Consider the following 27,469-nt stretch of genomic DNA (forward strand, 5'->3'; position numbering starts at 1 on the left):
GGCCAAATATTTGGTTCTATTAATTAAAGACCTGTTAAGTGCAGTGACAACACTTGGTTGAATTAGTAACAAGTGTGAGGGTTTCTAAAGGCTTTATTAAGAGCCAGTCATTTGAATTCAAACATTTTTGAAACATTACTTTATACGTGCAGAAACAATGGAACTTGTTTTGTGTTTAATGCTTTGATCCATCTATCCATGTATGCATGTACCCATCGAATATTTCTTGATATTTTACAATAAAACACTGCAAGTGTTTTAAAGGGACATTAAGACAAAACTGTGACTATTTTCAAATAGCTGATAGATCAGTCGGGAGAACAGGCGAAGTCAGAGCTGCTGGTTTCTGAATTTTGTCAGACATGTAGTTATGACAGACCATAGAAAACAATGTGTGGCAAAAGTTGTGTCAATTTTAAGAGACTCTTGAAAGATAAGAATATGGGTATGTTGAGATAGCGTCAGTGAGGACCATATTCTAGAATGGAGGAAATAGCATATTATCCCTATGAGGACACCATAGAAGTAGGATTCTGGACACAAGTTGTGAATTGAAGAGGATGAATAGGTGTAGAGGGAGTTTAGGATATTTGAAGTGATCATAGTTGCTTTGTTTAGAAATGTGAGATGTTTATCTGAACACAGGGGAGATTATGACAAAAAACCTTTTGGTAACAATCCGGTACAGAACAGAGGTTGAGTTGGAATTGAAAGAGAGGAGACCATTATGACAGTTACTGGAGACGTTCCAACATAGGCTGCTGACAACTTGGCAGGAATGTCAAAGGAACATGAAGCATCAGACGACGAGTGGACTAGATTTTAAAGTCCCTTCTAGCCACAAGTCAGAGAAGTAGATTAGAACCCTGGGCTTTGGGTCCCACTCTCTAATTTGCATGTTGGGTTCCACCACTACTGACTATGACCTTGGACGAATTACTTAGTTCTCAAGTCCTCCATGGCTTCCTCATGGGTTAAACAGGAGTAATTTTAGAATCCATTTCATCACGTTGATGTGAGGTTTAAACAGGGTAGCATCTACGAAGCCCTTAGCACAGGGCTTCAAAAAGTCAAGTCCTTCTAATATTTGCCTGCAATATTATTCAATTTCCAGACATTAAGGTTCTGAATTATACAAACAGAAAGGGGAGAAAATGGGCTAAGGTAGGGAAAGCAGTGCTGAGGTAGAATTCATGGGATTTGGAAACTCATTTGATCATTAAATATAGATTAAACTGGGATAGAGGACCAGAAGAAAGTAGCAAAAACTGAACATTTTAGAAATGTATAGCTATGAGGATTGGATTGCTTCTCTATTCAAAATTAGAAAGGGAGGTCCCCCTTCCCCCAGAAGAGATTTTTTTTTCCTGCATTGACAAATTTTAAATACTTAAATTTATGAATTAAAAAAATATTTTTGTGAAAAGAATTGTTTTTAAATTGTTTGCTTCTAATTGGAGGAAACAATCAGGCATTTGACTTTTTTCCATTTGAGCTAAAAATCTTAGGCAAAAGTGATCCTTGTAACATGCCTGTGGACACTGAATGAGCATTCTGTACTTAGTGCAACAGCATAGACTAGTGGTAGGAAGGAAGATCGTAACTAGGAGGTCTGGGACACTCCGTACTTTTTCATCCTATCCAAGGCCCGTTTTTAGGCTACAATTAGAACAAAATAATCTAGAACTGTGGAAACACACTAATTGACAAATGAAACAAAACTAGTTTAAGGGATAGTTATTTTAAAAACATAAAGCTTATTTACTAATGACTAGGAGTATTTGAAAAAGGCTTTTTTTTTTTTTGACTGCTTCAATAAGTAGCTTAATAATAAAGATCACATATTCAAATGTGTTAAAAAGTACTTCTTTTTCCTCCAGTTGAAAGCTTCAGCTATTTTAAAGAAGTTATGCATTAAAACCTTTATTAGCTTTTCATTTGTACCATGGGGGATAATGATGTCATTTCCCTGCATTGAATTTTCTTATCCAGATAGGTGCTGTATATCGATCACTGAACATTTGTGTGCACTTTAGAACACTACAGAGGGAAACAAAATTTACTGAGACCCAGATCCTGAATTCAGAGGTTTGTAATCAAACATGTATACAACTTACACAATATGGACAAAAGAAATAAGTGCTATTTTACTTATCTAAAGAGAGCCATGGAAACACAGAGGATGAAGGGATTAATTAAACTTTTGGGGGGCACAAAAATCTTTGCAGGATTCAGTACTCAGGATATTGCCTGGCACAGAGTAGACATTCAACAAACATTTGTTTAATACATGATCTACAATATATTGATTTCTCTAAACTTTGGGCTTTAAAACAGCCATTGTTTTATTTCTCCTGGGTTCTGCGGGTGGGAATTTGGAAGGGCTTTGGCCGGATAGTTGTGGCCCAGGGTCTCTCTTGGGGTTGCAGTCATATGGTGGCCAGACCTAGAAAAGTGAGAGGCCCCAGCAGCTGGGGGCTCCTAGACATTGCTCTCTCCCCTTGTCATCTCACGACCTCCATGCGGTTTCTCCTTTTGGGTGGGTTTCGGCTCCTTCACAGCAGAGTGGCCTCTGTGCAACGGGGCTTTGTACAAGCTTTTAAGAACAAGTATTTTAGTTAACAAAGCAGAAGCTTCATGGCCTTTAGCAACTTAGCCACACTCTGTTAGAGGAAACGGCCACAAAGCCAGCCCACTTTTAAGAGAGGGCACGCAGACCTCATCTCTTGTCGGGGGTAGTGTCAAAGTTACATCTAAGATAAGCATGCGGGAGGGAGGTGTTGTGGCTACTTATGAAAAATAAAATCACCATAGTGAATTCAATGTTAGTTTTTAAGCTATGCAATGTAATGTTCTTAGAGAACACTCTTTTTTGCCTTTTTTGTTGTTGTTGTTGTTTTAAGGAACGTGTCGTGAAATACGAAAAAAATTTAGAAGTGGATTTGGAATCAGAAGTCAGTATAGATTATTTCGGAAACTCTCAATTTCTACTCAGTTTTGTATTGCGTTTCTCCTAAGTGTATATCCTTTAACGTGCAAAGCCCTCATTTAGGCTGTGTCTATAAGATTGTGTACTAAGCATCGGCAAATTAAAGAACCTGTCTAATTAAGTCACTACCACGACAAAAAATTAATCTATGAAATCAACTGTTTGGCATCATATAACAACAACAACAAAACAAACAAACTGAAACAAAGAAAAACAAACACACACACAAAAGCAATCCCCGAAAGCAAACCAAGATAAAACTTACCACATGTATAATTTACTTTTCACTTGTCAACAAGTTGCTTTGATATGGCATAGAAGACAAAGTCTTATTTGAAAAAGAATACATCTCAGATTTGATTTTAGCAAAGTGTTGCATGAGGGTTACAACTAAATGGGTTTTGTTTTAGTTTACATGAAAAGAATATCTCGAGTCCAAGAGCTTCGGGAGATACATGATATATTTCAGGCCAACACGATATCACTTGATACACCTGAACAGCATCCTTCACCTCTTTCACTTTGTATGTACCAATACCAACAGAGTAGGAGAACTGAAAGCCAGTCGTATAAACTACAATATCTCTAATGACTACAAGCATGGTGGTAATTTCTTGTGATCATGTGACCAGGAAAGCCATTTAGTGGAAAATGTGAAATAACAGATGTTTCAGTAATGTTGCCTGCTTTCTGGAACTTACACCTCACAAAGGGAGATGTCAAGCACTGTATGTATATTACTATTTTTTTAAATTGGAAACGTAGCAGAGCATGTTTTCAAACTGGACTCCATAATGCCCTTTGGATTACAAAAATTTTGACTTCTAAAAATATACTTTTAATATTTTCCTTTAAAAAATTAAGTAGCACATGTAAAACTTAAAAGTTTTTAAATATTATGATTTGATTAGAGTTTTAGGATAAGGAAGCAGTCCAAAAAGAAAATATTTTGCTCCAAGTTTATCTTTATTATTATAGATATGGGAAAAGAAGGTTATTAAAGGAAATATTCTGAAAATAGCATCTGAATATAGACACAGCTGATATAGAAAACACAAATTTTTATTTAAGTCATTATTAAAATATTTAAACATGAACTAGTGTTTAAGGTATAATATTGCTACTGGAATCTGAAGGTTGTTTGTTGCTGAGAAACTGGGTGCTGATTTTATTTTCAAGAGGTTTTTTTGTTGTTATAAATATCTCATAGCATCACAAGAAATAATGGCTCAGCAACTATCTCTTCAGCTGCAAATACCTTTTCAGTTCATTCATCTCCTTCATGTGTTCTGAGCTGCTAGATTCAGACCTGGGGAAAAATATTTTTCTCCTTTTCTGCAGTATTTCTTGCTTTGTTTTAGTTACCTCAATAACTCTTTCCCTTTGTTCTACTTTGGAAGGCACAGCCATTAAAGAAGTTCACAACTTATATTTTCTGTCTGAGGCCGAGGGAAGTTTCTCAGCATTTTCTCAAAGGCACATGGGTAACCTTATCACTTATGAAATTCAGGCCTAAACTGCATAATGTTTTAGCTAAAAATAAGTATCTGATTCCTTTCCCATGGCTTCAACAACATTCCGGGTAGCAATGCTAGGTAGAGAGAATCATGGAATGTAAAAATCATAACTAAACTATTTGTTCTGGCTCATTCTATTGGCACTCTTGTCTTTTTTCCCCCCCCCTTAAGAGTCATTACATGCTTCCATTTTCAATATTAAAAAATCAGTATTTTTGACATTAAAACTCAAATTTTAACAAAATAAAAGGGGGAAAAAAAAACCCCAAGGTACAGTCTAAGGGAAACCTATCCTGCCCTCCACCCCCACACCGGCCCAGGTCCTAGACCTGTGTGCCCTGCCGTACTCCCAGTCACATATATGTATATGTACATACCGGGTGCACTCATGCACAGGCTGGATGTGGGAGGCAGCTGGCTCAGGAGCAAGTATCAAAATAGTTTTAGAAATGACTGTCCAGCCCAGCACAGGCATTAGAAAAATACTCTTTGCAAAGGAAGGTGGGAAGAATGGTGTGTGGAATAGGAGATGGCATGGCTGCTAGCCTCAGCTCTCCTCTTCCTGTGGCACGGGGCCCCCAGGGTAGCCAATCTGAAGGGGCCAGTCTGAATGCACCCCAGAGGCTCTGGGCTGAGTACTGGGCCCACACCCTGAGGCCAAGGTGGGCAGATCCCACCAGAGCCCACAGATTAGCAGGTATTGGTCCAAGTGAAGGGACAGGCAGGAGCCAGGGATGCTGGATCCCAGCTCCCAGCAGGGCAGGTGGCTGGGAGTTCTGGCCTTCCTCATTTGACCAACATGATGCAGGCTTGAGCCTCTTCTTACATTAGGTTCCCCAGATTCTTCTCAGAATCCTCTGAGGAGCCCAGGAAATCTTTCACGTCCTTTATCCTACCATCTCCTGTTGGGTCCAGCGTGGTGTAGTCACTGGTGGCCAAGTCCATGGACATGTGCAAGAGGATGGCCTCTGGTGGCTCTAGGGTGTCTGTTCCCTTGCTGCAGACAAGACCAGGGCTCCCATGGCAGATTCATGGGGCCACCATGATGCCCAGAGTCCCATTGGCCTGGCTCAGCTTGGGTGACCCTGGGAACCTGCAGCTGGCATGGGCGGTATCATGCAGCCTGCTAGTGTCCAGATAGGTGAGCAGCTCTGCGATGTTCTGGGCACTTAAGGAGAAGCGTTCAAATTTCGACTGGGAACATCAGGTAAAAGCCCCGACTCGGCCATGTGAAGACACAGAGGGAAATGACGCTGACGTTCTCCTTCCAGATGCAGGAATAGTGGTTCTGGGATCGCAGGCCAGGCACAGAGAAGATGTGGATGTCACTCAGGTTGGTGAGGCAGGCCTGGCAGGTCTTGGTATAGCCCTTATAGGCCACAGTGGCAACGTAACCAGTGCTATTTTGTGCGGGCAACAGCCCTTGTGGTCATCAGCTTGACCTTGATCTCTGCGCTCACCTTGGGCATTGTGAACACCTTGAACTGCTCCTCAGAGGCAGTGTGCAAGGCATGGTCGCCCTGCAAGTCAGGCAGCTGCACCAGGTCCCGCAAGGCCACTCATAGAGTGCAGGCAGCACGTGGCCGCGCACGTACTGCACCGCGAAGCCAAGGCGGGCGCGCAGTGTGTCAGTTGCATCTCCTTGCCTGCTCCTCCCACCGTTCCCGCCTTGTTCTCGCTGTTCGCACAGCAATTACGTAGGCAAACATGGAGCCCGAGTTCGTGCCACACGGAGGTCTGAGGCGGGCTGCATATCCAAGGAACGTGTCAGGAAGCGGAGGCAGCACATAGTGCTGGATAGGGAGTGTTCAGCCAGCAGGGCTCGATGCGGGGCTGCACGGGCATCATCATCTCCTCGTCCTCGGGGCAGGCCTGCTCCACGCGGGGGCCTCCCGCAACTTGCCGTGAGCATTAGCTGCCGCTTCTTGCCTGAGACGCGGCTCTTCCGGATGAACAGTTGCGTGGGAAAGACTGGCACAGTGAGCAACTTCGCCTGGGAGCACAGCCCCAGGGATTGTTGGGTCTGAAGGGTGCATTTGGCCAGCACAGGGCTCTTGCACTGGTAGTTGAAGAGGCCATAGCCATGACTGATGCAAAAGGCTGCAAGGCTCCTAAGGCTTCTCTCGAAATGGAGCATGATGGATGTGACAGCAGCTGGCGGCAGGCACTGAACCAGCACATGGGGCTGGAAGCCAGAGGGTGAGAGCTCAGCCACTCCTGGCCCTTCCATGTGAAGCCCTCGCAGTCCTGGAGGAGGTCGTGCTGACCACCTGCTCTGATGCCACGTTGCTTAGCTCCAGCATCAGCACCTGGCCCGCAGTGCCAACCACCACCATCTGAGCTGCGTCCTTGCAGAGTGCCACCTTCTCCACGGACAGGACTGGATCGTGGCTGTTGATGTCCAAGCAGCCCGTCCTGCAGAAGGGTGACCAGTCGTCTCCTAGCCTGTTGGCGTGTTTGCCAGGCCAATGGGCTGGCCTACTGACATGCATGCAGTCGGCCTGGAAGAGGACAGCTCTGCTAAGCTTGCAGAGTGGCCACAGTGCCATGGCTGGGGACCTCCCAGAACTGCACTGTGCGGTCCTCATTGTAGGTCAGCAGCGACCTCACCACCATGGCTCCTGGGCCAGATTCTGGCCCCTGGTGATGGACCAGCTGGAGGCACTGCAGGCCCCCTGGGGGTGCTGCAACTCGCCAGAGCTTACAACATGGGCCCACAGCTTGGCGGGGACCTTGGCGAAATGGGCCAAGCAGGTAACTGCCAATGGGTATCTCTGTCTTAATGCTGAATATATACAGGAGAATAATTTTTCTAGATTTTAACTCTATCATTTCTCCATACGTTATTTAGCTGCCACAAGCAAACATGCTGGGCATCCAGTGAGCATTTGGGCATAAGTCTTTATCTGAAACAGAAGCTAGGTACAAAGATAAGTCAGAGGAATCGAAGTATTCAAGATGGATTCTCCCTGAGCTATCTGTACTGTGAGACATGGCTTAGTTTGTACCCACAATAGTGTTATATCTACCAATTTCTAAGTCATTTTCTTATTAAAATAGTTGAGCAGGTGTACCTAAAAATGCCTTCAATCACTTCCGTGTTAATTTGAGAGGAGAGTTTTGCAAACCAGTGAAATTTAATTTTAGAATCCCATTCAGTTAAGCCTGGGAAAGAAAGGAAGGCAAATTGGAGTTTTTGGTTTTGCTTTGACACCTTATAATACAATTAGGGTTTTTATGACCAAAGGAAAGTGATAACTACAGAAGAAAATTATGACAGTTCTAACATTCAGTAGATTAAAAGGTTTTATGTACATTATCAAACTCACCTCAGTAGTTCTGGAAAGAAGGGAGAGAGAAATGTTGCTATTTGTGTTTTATACCAATGTCAGTAGTATTAAATTATCAAAGAATGTATTTTAAATGCGAGTATGTATACTGTGTATATATACATACAGTACACACACAGAATGAGAATAGCTTTAACTTTCCCAGTTTTTAAACTTTCTTTTCATCATCAGTGGTTTCCTTTAAGAAAGTTTTTCAGGTAAGCATCCTAGCATGTTCTGTTTTCCATCTTGTTTATCATTAAGTTGTCATGTTTTATTCTTTGTTTCAACTGGGTGATGTTAAGGGATTGATGGTCCAGTACGTAAACAAACTGATGAGAGGAGCTAGAGAAGACACCAGGAGGCTCATGATGAAATCTTTCTTTTTTTTTTTTTTAAAGATTTTCTTTATTTATTTGAGAGAGAGTGAGCAAGTGAGAGAGAGAGCATGAGCAGAGGGAGAGGGAGAAGCAGACTCCCTGCTAAGCACAGAGACTGATGTGGGGCTCTATCCCAGGACCCTGAGATCATGACCTGAGCCGAAGGCAGATGCTTAACCAACTGAGCCACCCAGGTGCCCCAGAAACCTTTCTTAATGACATTTCCCTATGAACACAGCCTGCCTACAAGCTGTTACTGAATCAAGAGCATATCACCAAATAGAAGTTTGGAATTGACCCCCCTACACACACACACACACATCACAGGTGCAAAAATCCTGCATAGAGTTGACATCTGTCTTCCACTTTGGTTCCTAGACTTTGTCACTAACCTCACCAATGAGCAAATATAAGTACATCTGCTTTCTAAGAAAGCTCCTATTGAATTACAAATACTACACTATAATTTCCAAGTTAGTGCAATAATCCATAAACATTAGCATTGCTCCCAAACTATGCTGAGTATGCAAAATAAATCATGAGTCACAAAATATTTGCTACAAAGCCAAGCCCATCCTTCACACGAACAATTTTCAGAAATGCAGACAGACTTATGAGCAACACTTGCTTAAAATTTTAGAACTTTTCCTGCCCTTTGAGACCATTCTTCAACATCAGGTTCAGCTCCTATAGTGAACTGAACATAAAGCTTAAAGATGAACAAATGTAAATTAAGATAAATTATTCTATTTTCAGTTAATAGTTTGGTAGAGCTTACTGAAGGAAATGTCACGTTACTTAATTTTCCGAGCTCCAGTTTTTGCTTTCTCGTATATCCAAATGCATACATACACAGACACAGACATGTACACCCACTTCTTGACTTCTCTTGACTTCTCTAATAATGGGTTGACATTCTGGATTCACTGATTTTCAGTGGCATAACCAAAACTTTCTCAATCAGAAATTTTAAGAGTATATCTTCTAGGATCTCCATTCATTCCTACCAGATTTCCTTCTACATAGGCATAGGTTCCCTTTGATAGTCAGGATCAACGTTAACATATTTGATATCAGGTAGATGTCAACATGTTTTAGTTTTATTTTTTAACAGCAAAACAGCCCAAATTTTCTTTGTAATTTATTTTTGGTATCAGTATCATTCCATTTTCTCCATGCTGCCCTTTTGAAGCACATTTAAATCTTCCTTAAAATATAGTGAGCACTCTTCTAGAGAATGCCTAACTTTATTTTAGTTCCTTTGATTTGCAATGCATAGCTGTAGCAATACATTTCCACATATTATTTGTTTTCATCACTGAAGCTCTTTGTTGCAAAGAGTTCTTAGAAGTTTGCTTTTTGGGATAACTTCCTAGACTGTCAGGTTTCTACTCAGAACTCTTTGCCTTCTTTTTTTTTTTTTAAGATTTTATTTATTTATTTGAGAGAGAGAGAGAGCATGAGAGGGGGGAGGGTCAGAGGGAGAAGCAGACTCCCCGCTGAGCAGGGAGCCTGATGCGGGACTCGATCCCAGGACTCCAGGATCAGGACCTGAGCTGAAGGCAGTTGCTCAACCAACTGAGCCACCCAGGTGCCCAGAACTCTTTGCCTTCTGACTGGTGTAATTTACATACAATTTAAATTGTCTTCATTTGATTATATTAGGGGATGGCATGAGATGATTCTAGGTTTTCAAACTTCTGTGTACTTAATGCATTAAGAAAAAAGTGCAATTTTGAAGTAGAAGCTCAAGACCAAATAGGGGGCAGGGCGGGGTAAGAATCATGTGTGGTGTTAGCAGGGGTAGTTGAGGCACGGGGATAGGCACTGTTGCCACGGGACATTTCATGTCTAAAAGCAAGCTCACTGATAATTTTGCAGAGACTATTGCATGGACGCTGCTCTAAATGCTTCTTGTTCTTTCCCAACTGAATTCATATCAAGTCTAGTAGAAGAGTAGATGTTGCTTTTTCTTGGGGAGCCGATCCATCATTGCCCTGAGAATGCCAGAACACGTGCCAAGGAATGGTGGAGGTTAGATTCTACTTCTGGAGGAATGACATAACTTGGTAGCTTCCTTCCAAGTGATCCATTCATTAACATGTTTTATAAATCTCTCATCAGCCGGGGTAGTTTAAAAAACAAACAGACAAGAAAACAACTGTGGGAGTAAATGTGTTGTCCTCATTGACAAGTGCTTTGACCACTAAACCACTTCTAAATTCTCAAGATGATATATTTATGTGTGTGTGTGTGTGTGTGTGTGTGTGTGTGTGTGTGTGTGTGTGTTACTGGTACTTAATGCTGTGCTGCCTGCTAATTTACTTTCATCTACAGTCTTGGAAATGATTTCTTTCCTTCCAAGATCCAAGTCATTACTGTGAATAATTAAAAAAGCAGGGCTCTACCCTCTTGGTAACATCTTTCCACCTTGCAGTCATCCCACTGATTGGCACTGCTGTGGCCATGCCTGACCCTTCACCCAGTTTGAGGGCTTGTTTGCCTGCCTAGTGCAGCCCCGTACTTCTCGCACTCACTTTTCTTGTTGAAATGTTTCCTGACAATGTAAGTGTACTATTAAATGTGCATGCAGTTCCTCACCATGTTCCTCCTTTGTGCCAATCATGTATCTTGATTTAGTCTTTTGTGTCTATTTTTTTCCTAACTTACACAGACTTTTTTTCTCCAGCAAAACTGAATCCATACAGCAACAGCTAGTGTCCTGCCCCAAATGTGCTCTCCCCTGTCTCTCAAGGTGCAAGTTCAGTGCTAGACTTTTCCTTTTCCATCCTGCTTAGAGATTCTGTGACACGCACTGTCTCCATTATTTCTAGAAGATGCCCAATAAATATGTGCAGAGTTGAAATATGTCTTTCTTTCATTAAAATATAAGCTCCCTGGGGACAGGGACTGTGCCTTAGTGCCCCTTGCGATGTACATATGGCATTAGGCATTTTTAAGACATATTTTTTGATTCACAGATTTTTTGATAAATTTGAGAAACTATTTTGCTCAAGTTTTTTTTTTTTTTTTTTTTTTTAAGAAAGGTCGGATTTTTGATTTGTCCAATTCTTGCAAGTCTTCTATTTTAGATAGTAGTTCCTCAAAGGGACTCAGCTATTTCCCTGCTATGTCACTGTCCAATGTTTGCTTCCTATAGGCTTTTCTGTGTGTATCTTCTAGGGGGGGAAAAAAAGCTCTTGTCCAGTCTGCTGCTCTGTAGAAATAACTGAAAGGGCAATAATGTGGCATTTGTTAGATGTTAAAAAATGGAAGGAAGGGGAGGCTTTTAATTGTATGGGAAATTTAATTAGATTTAGACTAATTAAATTCATTTTTTATATTAACATGTTCACAAATATTATTGCATCTCGTTAGATTTCATTCTTCTAGCCTTACTGAACAATATTCAGTAGTAGTTTCAGATTACAATAAGTTCATTATGAAGATAAGGTGGAATTAGTGTAGGAAGCTCAGCTGGTTGAAGGGGTCTGTACTTTAATTACTGCAGAGGGTGTGCATATTAATTACAACACAAGTGATATTTACTGTACCTCAGGAACATATGACAGGGTAGAGATACTGACAGCACCAGCTAATAAACTCAGTATGATAATGAGGAGAAAAGACCATAAAAATAGAAGGAAATAAAATTATTCATAAAGTATATTGATCCCAAAGTAAAGACATTAAGCTCTGATGAAGGGCAACAAAAGGGAAGCTCCTCACTTTATCAAACAAATAACCAAAGTAGAGAAATGTTAGCGGGGAGACAGATTGTGATTATACTGGTCACATGATCACACTCCAGAGAGTACACGGGAGCCATAACATGGGAGATTTTTAATAAATCAGCAGAAAGCCATACTGTCACCTGCAGGAACCGAGGTCGCAGTGGCTAAGGACAGCTCCGTAGAGAAGTCGAATGTGCTGTGGTGTAAACTGGGAGGAACCACATGCATACAAAATTTGGCCCAAGAGCCACTGTCCCCTCTGAAAAAACCGAGGGCACACCTAAGAATCCTGTGAGAATTACTCTCAATAGCAACCTGGGGGCCCTCACCCACTTTTCCCTGTCCTTAGAAATCACCAGCTCTGATTTTGAGATGGTAAATAAGGGAACAGTTGGGGGTTGGTTGGAAAATTTTTCCCAGTAAATCCTCAGTTATGTCATGATCCTGTCTGAATCTGCACAGCCCGAAGGAAAGTTCAAATTTTGGCCTACAGCGATTAAATCTGAGATTTGTTTTGTTTTGTTTTTACATGGGCCTTCCAAAGAAACGGTCATTTTTTAAAAACAATTATTTAATCGACTACCAACGTTTACAAACAAGTTCATTTTAGAAAAAAAAAATTGGCTAAAGTGCTAATTCTTAATTTACATTAAATAATTACTATAGTCAGGTTTCTGCTAAGTATGTGTCATTTTCGAGTTTATTAGCCAAAATCTGCCATAAATTGTGCTCGTAGTTGAGTTATTATGGGTAGAAAGTACATCAGTTACCTATTTATTTTAACACATGGAATAATGATGTTGACCAAACTCTTACAATTGCTCTAAGTTAATTTTGTGAGGAAAACATTCTGTTGTGGGTGTATATATGAATAGTGATTTTAATATATATTGGAAATATGTGATATATATTTGTACATATGAACTTGAATCTCTATGTAACAGAACATGCAGTCTGGTTAAAACACCTCAAAAGATAATAGTAAACTTAGAGAAAACGGAAAGAAGGGCATACATTGGGCAGTGCATAATCTGGGCCTGCATTTTGGTGACACAGAGGTGTCTGGAAACAAAAAACAAAAGCAGAGATTGTTCATTTTGGTTGAAATCTATAAATTCATCAGTTGAAAGGATTAGACTTCAAATTACTGAATGAAATTATGGGAAATCTCTCTTTGCAACTTGGTCAAGACAAGTAAGATGAATAACCAACTCACTTAGTTCTGAATTCGTTTAATTTATGCATCCTGGAGCGGAAGTGAAGCTAGCCCTGGACACCATCATGAAATGGGGGTGTCATGCCTGGTTTCCTGTACCTCCATCTCCCTTTTCCAGCGCCTTACTCTATCCCAATATCCAATGTTTTCATGCTTGCCTTTCTTTCCTTTGGTGGAGGGGTTGAGAAGTGATTTCACTCATATTAAGGTGAAATATTTCCAGGAATATTTTTATTTTAAGATAAAAATGTTTCATGTAAGCTTACGTTATAGCGACTATTAAACAAAGTATTTCTGTATGAGCAGAGGATCTACCTGAATTGACTCAAATGTATCAAATAGTTATAAACAAGACCCACGTGAAAGGCCGGGCATAATCAGAATGTGGGGAAGAGAGGTGCTAATTCAAGTTTTATAATTGGTATTGCTGTGAACTGTATTATTTTCACTAATATATGTTTGATATTTACAGTGTTAAGACGTAAGGGTATAGGATTGTATGGTATCAGGAACATGGTAGGTAGGTGTTTGATAAGTATTTAATGAAAGAATGAATAAACAAATGATTCATTTACTGAATGAATGAATGATTGCATGGGTCCACCTCAGGGGGTGTTTCATCAGTCCTTGAAAATTACTGGTGGTGTTTCTGTTGTATCTGGTGAACTGAGCACTGTCTGTAACCCTGGCATTTGGCTCTATGTGCTAGCAGTCCGTAAGCACCCCCCTGAAATGTGAGTGCTGGCCAGAGTGGATTACTACTGTCGAGCGGCTAGGCCCTCGCTCTGTGTTTGGATGTAAAGACTACAGGTGATAATGGGAGATTGATGCACTTGTGTTGAAATCTGGAGCATGAACTCATCTCTAGTTTACCCCTTGGGAGATTCAAACAGTTTTATGGTAAATATGAATAGCTTTAGCAGACTTTCAGTTATCAATATGCTGATGTTTTGCTTTTTTTTTTTCCCCCAAAATATCCTGATACTTGGAAACAGAAGAATAGTTTAGGTGCATACCAATTATATGTATAGATGGGAAATTCCAAGCCTGTGATTCCTACTGACTTGGATTTAGGCTGAGCTATTTATTAGTATTAAAGAATCAGAACACGATAGAGGCACAATAGAGGGAAAATTTATTTAAAATTTAGCAGAGTATAATTCTGATTTTCTATTAGTGTTTCATGGGTTTCAGATATGGGTTTACTTCTCTTTGTCAAAGCTTTACATTTTTCCTGTTAGTATTTTTTGTTTCTGGTCCCTCTCATAAGGTTCCTGCTGTCCTCATGGCATCTCATGTGCCCTTAGTTCCTTCCCTTCCCTCATGTGTGCTGCTTCAATGATCTATAGTTTATTGTTCATCATTATTTTTCATCCTCCTCCCATCTAATTTGGTTCTGATATTTGTTTCTGCAAACATTACTTTCTCTTTTCTATGTCTCTACTTTAATGGCTAATTTTTTTTGAATTTGACATTCTGGAACAGCTCTTCTCTTTTCCAGCAGAGGAAGAGTTGAGTTTGTTGAGAAACAATTTTGGGGACATCTATCAATGTTGACTTAAGAAAGAAGGGTAGTCCTTAGCTTCCTTTATTTATTTCTTCTTTGAGTAATGAAGAGGCAAAGAATGTTGGATGTAGTTATTAAATAGACATGAATTCTAGACATGTTGTAGAAAGCAGAGGATTTAGATATTAGAATATCAGTGAGACAAAATAGGTTGTATCACCTAACGATTGGGGTAACTAGCCTACAACATCAATTAAGGAAATCGTTCTTTTTTACTTTTCGAATATGTATATGGGCAATCCTGCTGCACTTTATCGGTTGAAATTAAAAATTTAAGGTTAAACAAAATAGATGATCTCTAAAAATATATTATACTTGACCCAATATGCTTTGTAATCTCTGCAGTCACAGGGAGCCACAAAATTCTTGTGTTTCAACTACACAGAAAATCTTGTTAATTGTTGGGCGCCTGGGTGGCTCAGTCATTAAGCGTCTGCCTTCGGCTCAGGTCATGATCCCAGGGTCCTGGGATCGAGTCCCACATCGGGCTCCCTGTTCGGCGGGAAGCCTGCTTCTCCCTCTCCCACTCCCCCTGCTTGTGTTCCTGCTCTCGCTCTCTCTCTCTCTGTCAAATAAATAAATAAAATCTTTAAAAAAAAAAAAAGAAAATCTTGTTAATTGTTGTTGCAATGAAGCAAAACTTACAGAATGTCCCCAAAGCATTTGAACTTAGTGCAGGGTTTAATATCTTTAAGCACCTCAAGCTCCAAGTAATTTCATAAATTAAAGTTTTAGAAGGTTAAGTTTCTACTGTAAACAAATTTATGTTTGTGTACGTTGATAATTAGAAGTATTTTGTGAAAATCTGAGGAAGTAAGATTGAATAGCTAATTAAAAATTGCAATATTTAATCAGTAAAAAAGATGGATATGATTGTTCTTGCCATTCTATTTCTTGGACCTTGTAAATCTTCATAAATCCCTTTCCTTTCCTTTTTCTTTTTTTTTTTTTTTTTAAGATAGTGTTGTATATTCATTACCACAAAGTGAAAGTCATAGTCAAGGTTTTCTGTAAGTCTTAGATTGTATAGCTCCAAAGAGTGTATTAAAATAGTAATTCATTGAGAAACCTCAAAACTGTGTCAAAGAATAGTATTAATAGGAATAAAAGAACAGAAAAAACAACCTGTGATGGGAAATCACAAATCTCTTAGAAATTGTCAAATTGATCAGCATCACTAGGAACTATTGAGAAGAGCAGAGGTTCTGTGCTTGTTATTTGATTTAACAACAACAAATATCAAAACAAAAATGTTTGATTTCTTTTGAGAAAGATCATTTTTTCCATTACCTTTTCTGAAACAGTCCCCACCCTCTGTTCCCTCATTCCTGTTACAATTAGTCATTACCTACTGTTGCTTATGATTTGTTGGCAGTCTCTAACTGCAATCTGTTGCTTTGTGACAGATCAATTCTTTTAGCCTACAGACTCGTTCTTGAATTCAGCCAAAATGAAAAAAAAACCCATATATGTATGTATGTATATGTATATATGTAAAAGTCTAAGTCACATTGCTCTGGCTAATGTGGCAGATCATTCTTTTAAAAGGGTGCTCTTAAAGGGAGACCATTAATGAACCCTGCGTGTATATAAAGGGAGTGAATGACATTAAGTGACCCCCCTGTGGGTGTCAGGTTCAGGGTCCATATGTATCGACTGTGGAATCTGAAGTATGTTCATTTACTATCGTCATTTTTAAAGGAGACAATTTCAGAGCAATATTTTAGTTAGAGAAGTTGCTTCTGCGCCTACTGAAGAGAATTTGTAGAAATCCTGTTGTTTATACCCACACACATATAGATGTATACACACACCACTGAGTTTAAATAATCCCAGTAAGATTCATATTGCTCAAGTTTTTCAGCAAAAGAAATTATAGTTTTCTTGCAATCAATTTAACAGTCAGAGCTTTGGTGTAGCAAAATATATGCTTCGTAGCCCTTCAAAATTTACGCAGTTTGTACATATAGATACATGCTGTATATATTTTGAAGTGATACGTATGTTGAAATTTTTCCTCACTTAAAACCATGCTGCATAATTGATTGGAAGAGTTACTCTCATCACAGTCTATTTTTGCAGCAAAGCAGAGGCTATTTGAGATGCTTGTGTTTTTTTTTTTTTTTTCTTAAATGCTTTACTTTATTGCAAGGAAAGGAAAAACTAGTCATTATATAACAAGATATTATTCATCATTGGTTTGTTTTGAACAATGCTGAATTGAGTAACATTACTGCATAACAAGATAAATATATTAAAAAACATTTTCTCCATTTAACTTTCGGTGTCACTGTTGTCTGACTCAGTGAGACCCTCTTTGGTGAAACGCACACACACGCACACACACACACACACACACATTCACATGCTCATTGACATTTTAAAAATATGTAATCCCTTGAGTTTGCTACTTTACAGACCCAAGGAACAGCTTGCTTCTCAACATTTCTATATAATAAGGTCGCCTCAATCACAAGGCCACAGCTGCCAAATTAAGAAAATTGGTGGGCTATTGAGGAAAATACTATTGAACCAAAAGGCAGATGTTTCACTGTATGTTATACATTGGTGAACACCCTCAGTCTGTCAGCATGCATTTTCTAAAGGCATAAACTAGCCACTGTCTTGGTTCCTGTTTTCATTTTGAGTTTGTCATGGGCCCCCTTATTTGGCTCCTGGAAAACTACCAACTTTTCTTACTCTAAAAAGAAGACAAGGTACTCATTCATGAGAAATCACTCTAACCACTTGAGAAATACCTTAAAAATTTTTTCAAGCTCGATTTGGAAGGAGGCTATAGGCATTATGGTCATTATGCAACTTTACAAATGAATCCATGACAGCTAACGCAGAATTTAAACGGTATATCAATATACACAAGCCGTGGGGGCTACTACATAGCACAGGCAAGATTAGGTTGCAACACGCTTGCATTTTTAGTCTGATTATTCTTTTCACCAACTCCCTTTATGAAGAAAGGGAGGAGTCCTTAAACATACAAATTTGGAAATTAAGGACTGAAGATGTTACTCCAAGTAACCAAGGGATATCGAAAGCAGCAGCTTTTCTATACTTTGTTTTGCATCATTTGGTTGCATTTAACTGCGTTTGTAATCATTTAGGATAATCTTTTTCGAAAATTATGAGAATTTCCATTACAATTAATTTTTCTACAGTTTTATAATTTCTACAGACTTAAGACTAGAAAAAATTACTTAAGTGAATACACTAATTCATTGTAACATTATGTTAGATTAAAGTTTACTTTTAACATGATATCATTGTACTCAGATTCTGAAGACTATCAAATTATTTGGATTATACTAGATTTGAATAAATAGCAGAAAACACACAGAAACGAATTCAAACATATTCCTTTGTTCTGGTAAATTACTACATATGCCTCTAGCTGCCTAGTATCTAAGGTTCTGTAAAAGGAGATTTTTTTTTTTTGCCCTCCCAGTGTGTTTTATCCACCATTTAAAAACACATTTGAAATATATTGCAATTGCGTGAGAAGTGACATAAATACATTTGGTGATTAATATTTATTTGATCAACTGTGAGTGCAACAATATGACTTCTAATTTGAAACCACACAAGCTTCCTTTTCAGCAATCCTGCCTTTCAAAGCCTTTCATTTGCTATATCACAGGCTGATCTTGGAAAGAGAATCTGTTCGATGTACTTTTCCCTACTCCTTTTCCAACTTGAAACAGGAGAGTGGGCATTTAGCCGCATTTCCAGGTGTGCCACATTGGACCTCGTCAAATGTGCAAAGGACGGGGGAAACTCTTCGACTCTTGGCCTGTGGGTGATTCCTGAGAGCTTGGCCTGCTGAAACACGTTCCAGGGTCTATGTATTTGAAGGTGTGCACATAGGTTATCTGCAACGTATAAACATGCTCACACACATTTTGTAAAGTGGCAGAGTGGATGTCTGGAGAACATCTCCCAGTGCTAAGCAGAGATCCTGTTCTATCTATCTCGTATTATTATTCCTATTGTTTTATTTCCATCCCCAGTGCTCGTGGTGTCTTTTGTGGCACTTCAGCTGTGATGAGATGGGCGGGTGAGCAGCTTCCTCTAGAATTGGAGCCAGCTGGTTTGGAAGACTGGCAAACCCTCAACTCTCCCTCCATCCACCACGTTAGAGATTGACTTTATTATCTGCCGTAGCTCCATGCCATGCCCAGTTTCCAGGGGCCCGGGATGTAAGCACGTAGCACAGGCCGATTAGCCGTTGTACGTATTTTGATTTAGTCATAACCTCAGGAATTGCCTTTTAACAACAACTACAAAAAAAAGTGAGGGTCATCCACTTCTAATGCTGGAAACCCTGTGATAATCTGTTCCATGCATTCAAATGAAAATATGACTTCTTGGCAGAGAATAGCATTATAATGTAAAATCCCATATGCTGTTATACAGTATGTTGCAATCTGTTTTACGGCTGCCTCTATTCTAACGAGTGAATACTGCCAATAAAGCAATTGAAGATAACACTAATTGCTTATTTCTGTGATCCATAATTTTTATGGCTGCCTTATAGCTCTTTAGTCAAATAGATGCTTTTTGGCCTTTAAGATCTAGAACTCGTGTTCTGTAGCAGTTGAAACTGGAAATGTACATGCTGGCCTGAGAGGCTTTTCTGTACTTGATGAGTAGGAGGCAGCAGAAAAATAATGGAAAGATGCGGAAGAAAACGAAGTCTTAAGTCGGCTCTAACCGGTAACCCCTAGATTTTATCGATATTCAGGTAACTTTAAAGAGACACATAAATACATGGCTGTGGATGACACTAAATGATGTCGTCAGGTGTTGTTAGGCCTCGTGCCTTCTGGGGCCTGGTGGACACAAAGGGGACCGTGGAAGACGCCGTGGTTATGTGAACACAGCTGGCTGGAGATAAGGCTCTGCGTTCGATCCCGGGTTTCCCACGTATTGGCAATATGACTGTGTGATCTCGAGACAGTGATTCAACTTTTCTGAGTTTAGGCTGAAACGCTGCGATGACTAAGAGGATGGGAACACACTGCTGACTGGAAAGTACTCTCCTCACATTAGGGATTGTGCTGGATCCCTTTTGGGGCCATCGTGACATGCTTGTTCGTGAATATGCGTATAGAAATCGCAAACTATGCAGCATTTGTCCAAGAATGTATCCAGCTCTTGGCTATTATTCAGAGTGAAGTCTGGGGACCGGGAGCCCTGGCCTCACCTGGGAGTTTGGTTAGAAATGCACTATCACTGGCCCCACCCCAGGCTGCTGATGAGACTCTTCCCTTTATTAGAATCCTGAGGTGATTAGTATGCACACTGAAGACTGAGAAACCCCGATATAGTTGAACTTACCTCATGGATGAGTAAGTTGAGATTCAGCAAGGTGAAGTGATTCATAAGAGGTCACGTAGTACGTTCAGAGCTAAGCCAGGATGAGAGAGCCCAAGGCTTCGGACTCTTGTTTAATCCATGCTGCCTCCCCCTTAAAATAGGGAATGTTTAATTTTATTGTGTGACAGATTTCAGATTAACCACATAGGCTCAAAAGTGGGCAACGTATTTGCGGCTTAAAATAATGTAAGTCAGAAAAGCCATCTGTTTCTGCTTTACTTGGTCAGATAGTGAAAATAAAAATCAAAGCAAACAATAGGCTGTATTACTGAGCTTAAATTATATATGAAAAGTGTCTAGAATACTCAAAGATTTCTACTCATGAAGTTCTGTAGACATGTTCTCAAATTCTCAAATTGAAGCATTTAAGAATATGCTCTGAAATTCAGACAAAGTACATGTGCAAAGGTCACAGGGTCCTAGTATTCCATTTTTCTCTTTGTATCCAACTTTCTAGCTAGTATAATCTCTGGCAGTGTTTTTTTACATATATTACGAGCTGAGCACTGCAAACCAATATAACTTACTTATTATCCCATTTAATCTTCACTACTAATCTGTGGGGTACTACTATTATCCTCATTTTATAAATGAAATGATGAACCTCAGGAAAAGAACTTGTCCAAGGACACACAGCCAGCAAGATGAAACTGATCGAAGAATGAGGAGTCTAAGTAGATCTTCCAAATTAATGCTGTGACTAGTGAGTCAGACTTTTTTTGAGTCCTAATTCCTTAAATTCTGATTTCATTAAATCTTTTCTCTATATGTGAATTTCTACCATAATTTCGTGCAGTGAGGCTGGGACAGAGTTGACCTTTTCTGCCTTTTGCACCGAGCACATGGATGGGTGAAAGAGCCAGCGCCCCCGTGTCTCAGGGGTCTGGGGCTGGAGTTGTCTGAGCCAGGGAAGGAAGGAGTCTTAAATGCCCCTGCTCTTCTCTCCGTGGTCAAAAACTGCCTCCCCCAAAATGCTGAGTCTAGGTTCTTGGTTCAACAGCTCTTATTCGCTAGTACTGAGACTGACAACAAATAAAGGTTGTAATAAAAATGCCAACGTACTTGCGAATATTCTTAATGAAATCAGCAGCGCAGGCTTTCACAGAGAAATGAATACTGAAGCAAGAAAGAGACAGAGCTGCCCCAAATGGTTCTAGATACGGTGGGAGCCTTGTGACCGAAGGTACAAAGCTTAAGAGAAACCACGTGTGGGAGAAAAGGAAGGAGCAAGAAGGGGAAAGGACTGATACTAGTAATTGCAGAGATAGTCTAAGTAAAGTAGTGATTAAGAAGCAAATGGCAAAGTGATTGATCTGGAAAAAGAAAGAAACACACACACACAAGCAAACTTAGGATGTTCACACTCATTTTATAGGACACATTCGGCTCCATGCTAATATAGTCCATGTGTAGAATCTCTAAAAGCTGTACCTTGCCAAATGTTAACTGTTGGTATATGTCGAAACCTCATTATGAAAGGATGTGATCAGAAAAACGACTATTGCAACCAGCTGCAACCTATAGCATTCAAATAACTATCTTGGTATAAGAGACAAACACTGACTACGTAATTCCAACACTTTATAACACTACAGAGAAAAAAAAGACACTTGTCTTTCCCTTTATATGCAATTGTTATTTTCCTTTACATTAGATGATGAGATTCTACATTATCTGAGAGTTCTCCAGTTTGGCTACCTGATTTTTTATTTTTTAAATACTGGAGAAAGGGTCAATTTAAGTATCTCTAGCCTACCAACATGGTATCACAGTATTTATGATACCCTGTGATACTAATGAGATTTTTTTTCAAAGAAAAAGAGTAGATCATCTCTTGGATATATATATTAAAAAAAAAAGTAACCTATCACAAAACTCTGATTTCTTAGATGAAACTTCATGCAATATGCAACCTATCAAGATTATAGAAACAAAACGATCCCCTATTATTTCTTCTTTAAATCCTGGTTAATTTTTGAAACTTTCTGCTTTACCTTAGAAATGGGACTAGCATTGCCTTCTTGGGCTCGATCAGCTTGATTTTTCAGCTACACCAAGGGGCTTTTATTTCACCTCTTTGTGAAATTGGCTGGTTTCCTAAAGTTATTCTTCTATTATAATTTAACACAGTAAGAAGAGAGTAGGAAAAAAAGAGAGATCTAATATGGTATTATTTTATGACTACATAAAACTCCATTGTCAGAATGGAAAATACAGGAAAGGCTCTACACACAGATGGCTAAAAAGTTAAAGCCGAGTAAATGATCAGAGAGAGAGAGAGAGAGAAAGAGAATCGTATCACAGTGTATGTTCCTCGGTATTATTTTGTATGCATGTCTTTGAATTTGAAATTCAAATAAGACTTTTTATATATATATATACATAATTGAAAACAATTTTTTGATAAACAAGCAGACCAGATATCCAAACAAGAAGACGCTGCTCTGCCCTTTTCCCATTTAATCACGGAAGTCCTTGTCTTACCTTATATTACAGGAATGGAATTGTAGGGATTAATATGAACAAACTTAACCCTTTTTAACTTACCGTCACGTAATGTTTTCGGCTTACATGCCACGAGAAATGTGGGCAGGGCGGGGTGGGTGGGGGATTGGAGGGGTGCAGAGGGGAGGAGGATGAGGGGAGAGGAATAATAGAAACCTTTTTAATATATTGATGCGAAATGAAAAGTAATTCAGAAATGCAATTTAGTGATGACCTCTCCTTTGGGTGGTTATGAAAAACAGCCTTGTTTTCTTTTATAAAGAAATGCTGGCATGCTTGACTTTAGTGAATCAAGAGAATTGTTTGCCAAATAACAGTGATGGTGTGTGTCCTTGTCAGAACACCTGCTGTATTCTCCCAGCAAACACTGGGGCCATGGCGTCTCTCCTCTCATGACACCTCATCAATCCGCTCCTATCAATGTCCCAGCCATGGAGGTGACTTCGAGTGTTCAGAAGCCTTAGAAAATGTCAACGTTTTGGGAGAAAAGGTCGGTCACAGCTTCCCCCCCACCTCCCCTGCCAAGCCACCGTGGGCCTGGCGTTCATTATCCTAATTAAATCCAGCAGCTGAACATCTTCTTATCTGTAGGGGAGGAGAGCAGGGCATGATGCAATAGGATTGATTTGCATATCCAAAGTTAATTAGTGTGGAGGAGCAGGTGTACAGTAATAATAATTATCACACATGACAATCACCTGTGACCACTTCCCCGCGCCCCTTCCGGGATTCAGCACAGTGATTGCTGGCTGGTTTTTTTCTTGCTTGATACCCATCCTGAGCTGTTTATGTCCTTGTGCCTCTCTTCACAAACCTGCTGTGAGTAGCTCGTCTGTTCCTTAACAGGCGCTGTATTTTTCTCTAAAGGTATATTTTCCCCTGTTTCATTTGGAGGGAGAGACGACTGTAAGGCAGCTATTTTCAATTTTGTTTGCTGAAGTTGTCACATCCTGGTGGAGCCTGGGTATTTATTTTTAGATTACATGTAAGTGGATAAGGGGGAAAAAAAAAAGTGCTCAGGATCATAATTTGAAAATCCCATTTTGCATCATTTGAACATTTTATCTTGAGCATATGCTGGCGAATCAGTCTGATCCAAAATAAACTTATTAGACAGCAGACACATGAAACCAAGTGACAGTTTGATGTTTGCCACGAGACTGCCCATGCCGGTGTGAAGAGGGGCGGCGAGGCTCCATCCGCAGCCCTCAGCACCCCCAGGCCGGCAGGCTGTGGATGCTCGCTGGACACTGACCTGAAGAAACGGAGGAAGATTTGGGCGGGTTGTTTAGGGTCTGGCAGCACCTAGGGTAATCAAACAAACAAACATTAGCATGATATACCAGTAGGAAGACTTGAAATTGTAGCCTTGGAGGAAATTCAGTGCAGCTCACAGGATGGCTCTCAGGATGCCTTCATCACAGAAAGCTTAGATAGATTACACTCTTCGGATTTCGCTTGCACATAAATGTATAGGTTATGCGTGTTTAAAGTGTTTTCTCTGTCAAACGAGGGTAATTTTTTCAAATTAAGCCAAAAAGCATGCCCTGGAAATGGGATGTGCTTTTATAGAAATGAATTATTGCTGTGTGCTATACAAGAATTTAACACTCACAATGGTAGGCTAATAAGTAGGTAAGAACAGAATATTAAATACAAAGAAATTTTTCTGGGTGAAGGGGAGGCATTAATGTTAAATTAGCTATGAAACTGTGACTGTTTTTAATTTTTTTTTTTTTTCATTTTGACTTTTGTCTGTTTCACTTTTATTTGTCAGGGTACACTTTCGCCAATCAAGTCGAGTATAACAGGTGGGCCTCCCTTTCACACAGCTTTAATGATAAGTGACAGAGATGGCAAAAGGCACTCAACCGCCTGCAGAATGCATTAAAAATTCAAAACTTTACTTATCAGTCTTTTATTAAAACTTTCTGTAATTGTGCAAAATTATTTCCCCACTGGGTTAGCTTTCAATATGGAGTACAATTATATTTCTGACACGAAAATAATTGCAGTTAGAAAAAAAAAACTACAAGAAAAAAGAAGTATTTTTTAAAGCGAAATCCATCCATTTTTACATCCATGAAGAGGCATTACAGTGAAAAATTAAGCGATTACTAAAGTAAAGCTCCAGTTTTGAACATTTGACTTTCAGTACTAGACAAGTCTAGTTTGTAGAAATGTAAAGGAATTATGACTGAGGGTTAGAGACTTTCTAGTCCTTGTCTGTTTACCAAGGAAATACTTTGGTGTGTTGTATCTTTAATCTGTCAGTGTTAGTGTAGCTAAAATGGTGGATCTAAATTCTTTCCAACAGGATAAATATTAGCAATAGTAGCTGTGTTTCATGGAATTAGCTGTAGTTTTTTTCTATATGACTGATGTCTTCTTAGCTTATGATTTTTTTAATTAAGATTTATTTGAGAGAGAGAGAGAAAGCAAGCACAAGGTGGGGGGGAGGGGCAGAGGGAGCAGCAGACTCCTTCATGAGCAGAAAGCCTAATGTGGGGCTCAATCCCAGGACCCCGAGATCACGACCTGAGCCAAAGGCAGACGCTTAACCAACTGAGCCAGCCAGGCGCCCCTTAGCTTATGACTTTTAATGCAAGTGTTGATCGCTCTGGACAGGGGGCTCTGCTTCCACAGAGCAACATTTAAATAATTCCCAGCTTCTACTTTGGTCATCTCCATCTCTTAATCTAAAATATTATCAGTCAAGTTTCTAGAAAAACAATTGCCATGTGTACATTCCCCTAAGATGTAGAGATCAACACGTTTTTGCTTGGGCATCTTTTATGTATAATTCACTATAGTTGGAACTCTGGGAAATATGGAGGCATGAGTTTCTATTTCAACTGGGGCTTTGGGAATCAGCTCAGATTTCCATGAAAGCTGATGCTTACTACCCTTTCTTCCTTTCCACCCTAATGAGACATTCTTGTTGAAGACCAGGAATACTCATTGTGTATTTATTAAGTATTCACATGACATCAGGCAATGCCACTGAAATCCAAAGTTTTACAAGTCTTCCTCACAGCTTTGCTCCTGATATAAACATATATATATACTCATTTTTAATTTCTTTTTTTTGAACTTAATATACAGCATAAGTTATATAAATTGGGAAACTAAAACTATTATTTATTTATTTATTTATTTTCCTATTAGCGAGTCTTTGTATTGTTGTGTGTGTGGTTTTTTTTTTTTTTTTTTTTTTTATTGAAGGTCCCTTCCTAGTCCTGCTTCCACCAGTGGCAGCAGCCAGGGGAAAAGGGGAAGGGAACCAGGCAGCCCAAGGAAGGAGTCATCTCTACAACTTTCCATTTATACACAGAACAAAACAGACAAGCACAGAGCCACTACTGTGGGAAGAAGTTGGCAGCATGGGAAAGGGGAGGTGCAGGTGGGGTGTTAGGGTGTCATTAAAAAATACAGCACCCCCAGAACTGAGGTGCCTGGGGGCAACTGGCCTACTTCAACCCAAGAGGAATCAGAAGATCAGAAGCAGTTTGGGAAGGCCAGAACTGCAGGGACAGAGACAAGAGAAAGGGCCAGGGTGTGAGGGACTGTTTGGCAACTGGGGTGAAGGGATTGCCCTCCCCCTGCTGGGATCCCCCTAGCCCCTCCGGTCTGGCAGGAAGGGGAAAGTCTGCAATCCCCAAGGTCAGGTCTGGGGCTGCTAGATGCTCTAGGCAGGGGGCTGGAAGGGTCTCACAAAGGCTTGCCCTCCAGGTAGGTGATGGCACGCCTGCCCCCCCTTCAGCTACTCTGCTTAGGATACAGTGATCCTTACCTCGTCATAGTAGTTTGGTTATAATTCATGATTGATCCCTGTCAGCTTCTTCTTGATGGTGTCCTTAGAGCTGGCATAGATCGCTGTGCTCTTAAGGGGTTCAAACTCAGAAGATACAAACACCAGGTCCTCCTGCCTGTCTCGTCGGTCTTATAGATTGCATCAGAGGGGGCAGAGTGGCAGTCCTTATTTGGACTGTCTGGACAGGTGGCCTAGGTGTTGTCTTCTACAGTCTGGCCCAGATCACCCACCAGCATCTCCTTTCCCTGCTCCAGGATAATGTTCTTGTCCTCGCTCAGGCAGAAGAACACCGCCTTCTTGTGCCTCTTCACCTCCTCTGGTGTTGACGACTTCCACACCTTCATGTCATCCAGCACTTTGATGATGCTGTCAGAGACAGCCACACCAGAGGCCGTGTTTCCGGACATGAAAGGAGAGAACAAGGAGAGACGGAAAAGACAAGAGACACTGCAGCTGCTGCCGGGATCCGACTGATGAAACCAAAACTTGAAATTCAAAATTTAAATTGTCCTTAACATGGAATATGTTTATACCTTTATCTCCTACGTAGCTGTTTTCATAATCCATTTGGGCACTTGCATCCTGTGGTGGTGGTCCTACTGTGCACGGGAGGTTTGGAAACTTTAATTATAGTCTCGGTTATACTACCGGTTAGTGTGTCCTCAAGTGAGTAATGTAGTCTTTATCTGAGATGCTTTGTCTTATCTCTTCCTCCCTAATTTCTCTTTCTCCTAAATAATAAGCATTTATTGAAAGATCACTGTGGGCCAGGAACTTTTCTAAGCAATGTGTTAATCCACTGGATATTTATAACAACCTCATGAAGGAGGTCCTATGATCACCCCCTCAGAGGGAATGTATTACTTAAGAAAGCTGGGAGAAGGTAGTCAAACTGGGTTCATAGGCACTGAGGATAGAGCGGAGAGGAGTCTGTGGCCACTGGGGACCGTCTTTGGACCACCGAGATGATGCATGCGAGTCATGACCGCCAGGTGCCGGCTCCCAACTTCCTGACCTTTAGCCC

General features: G+C 40.2%; 1 pseudogene; it reads right to left on the minus strand.

The window, feature by feature from the left end:
- Positions 1-5,292: 5,292 nt before the first annotated feature.
- Positions 5,293-26,432, minus strand: LOC118551353 (lethal(2) giant larvae protein homolog 1 pseudogene; annotated as a pseudogene).
- Positions 26,433-27,469: the final 1,037 nt, after the last annotated feature.

The sequence above is a fragment of the Halichoerus grypus genome, chromosome 10 (assembly GCF_964656455.1).
Source record: "Halichoerus grypus chromosome 10, mHalGry1.hap1.1, whole genome shotgun sequence".
Taxonomy (NCBI): domain Eukaryota; kingdom Metazoa; phylum Chordata; class Mammalia; order Carnivora; family Phocidae; genus Halichoerus; species Halichoerus grypus.